The 2,012-nt window shown below is 41.2% G+C and overlaps 1 pseudogene; it reads left to right on the forward strand.

Annotated features, from left to right (window-relative positions):
- Positions 1-388: 388 nt before the first annotated feature.
- LOC147494700 (small nucleolar RNA R71) lies at positions 389-481 on the forward strand (annotated as a pseudogene).
- Positions 482-2,012: the final 1,531 nt, after the last annotated feature.

A 2,012-nucleotide genomic window follows, 5' to 3' on the forward strand; every position in this document is an offset into this window, starting at 1 on the left:
CTGTTCATAGGCTATAGGGACGAGTGGGAGTCGATGCTTAGGGCTCCAACAAAAACTACATGGATTTGAATTTACATTCATGACGGGATAGGCTTTTGTTGAACGTAAATGGCCTCTACCTTTTAGTGAGTGATTCGATTAGAGTTTTAAACTTCGGGATCAGATTTAATTTCAAACATACCGCGCCTTAACTGCATTTGATGAACTAGCGGAGCGTGGATATCATCACTACCCCCCGTTGTTATTTCGCTTTAGTTTGATCCTCTAAAATTTATAAGCCTCCGGGCTCTCCTTTGCTTAAGAAACTACCCCCATTCATTATGTCTAGGACTTCTTTATAGTGGTGTAGAAGTCCTTTGAAAAAGGCACTAACTAACGGTCTTTCGCTAAGTTATGATGTGGACACTCTATAAGGAGATCGGTGAAACGATTCCAAGCTTCAAAATGTTTCATGAGGATTTTGTCGAAAAGAAATGAATCTTGGAAAGCATCTCATCCGTCTTTAGGGGTGGGTAAAAATGTTCCATAAACAAATTGAACAAGTTTAGCCCACGAGTCCACGTAATTAGGCGCTTGGCCGCTTAACCAAGACGCCTTATATCGGCTAAGGTGAAAGGGAATACCCTGAGTTTAATTTGTTCCGCACCAACCGTAGGATGGTGGAATGTTGTTAGGACTTGTTCAATCCTACGACGATGTTGATAAGGTTTCTCATGGTCTAATCCATGAAAAACGGGTAACAAATTAAAGATATTTGGGGATTCGAAATCCCCAATCGGGTCCGCTAGAACGATGCAAGATTTGGGGCTATCGCCGAGGCTTTGTAGAAGTCGAGAGAGAGTCTCTTCTTCGTCGGGCATTGGTCGTGATGTGTGTGAAATAGTAACTAGAGGTGTAGTGGGTGGTATACTAGATAGACTTGTTTGTTGACGTTGTTGGGTAATTACGCTCGGTGTTTTTGTTCGCCGCACCTTAATCTCATACAAGGCTAAAACCAAACTTAGCTAAAGACGCCAACACTCCAAACAATTCTCGATATACTAGTATAAACCTCTAACAGAGATGCGAGGTGTTGAAGAAAGGAATACATGATTGCCCCTTGCTTCGCTTATGAATAGCGTCTTGTTTACGCTGTTCGTATATAACAAGTTAGAACACCAAAAAACTTGAAAAATCAAAGTTCGAAAAAACCGTAGAATTCAAAAAATTAGCAAAGGGCGCTGGTGCGCTCATAGAAGCCGGTCGCGCCGAAGTTCCAAATAACTTAGGGTCGTCGCTTCGGTATGGGGCGGGTCGCCAGGTTCCCAGTGCTATAGGGCGTGGGTGCGCCCTTTATAGGCCATCCTTCAGTGTAATTTTGTCGCGGAATTTTTCAACGATGAAACGGAAAACCACAGTATGAATCAAACAAGGGTGGGTGGGTGAAATGGGACTTTAAGAAAAGTACTTACAGTACGAAAACAATGCGAATGTGAAACTAAGATGGCAGCGGCGCCATTTGATAAACTATAAAATTGAATAGTTTACCTACGAAATGAACGATGAACTCAAAACGTAAGTAAACTAAAACTTTCTTATGTGCCTATATGTTTATCAAAGATTCTACTCTCAATCCTATGAGATATAGTGGAGTAGGAAGTTTGTTCCACTCCTAGTCCTTCCGCATGTTAATGTTCTCTACGTATAAGTACTCTTAACTCTAAAGTCTAATGAGAGATTTACGAAGTGGCAACTAGACTACGATGCAACTACCCACAAGATGCAACTAGTCGACATCGTAACAACTATGGGAATGCTAATGTTGATTCTATGATAAGGAGTTAGAGGGGATTGATTCCACCTTAACTCGACTTAATCCTACTAACGATTTAATCGTCAGAATCCGAATCAATCGCTTCGCAGAACAATATGGTTATTCCTAATCCCTAATTACACATGGCATTCCTATCAATTCATAACTAGCATGTGAACGATTAAACCCATTCTCATGGTGAACTAATCGCTTCTAGATT

Source organism: Coptis chinensis, chromosome 6 (assembly GCF_015680905.1).
Source record: "Coptis chinensis isolate HL-2020 chromosome 6, ASM1568090v1, whole genome shotgun sequence".
NCBI lineage: Eukaryota > Viridiplantae > Streptophyta > Magnoliopsida > Ranunculales > Ranunculaceae > Coptis > Coptis chinensis.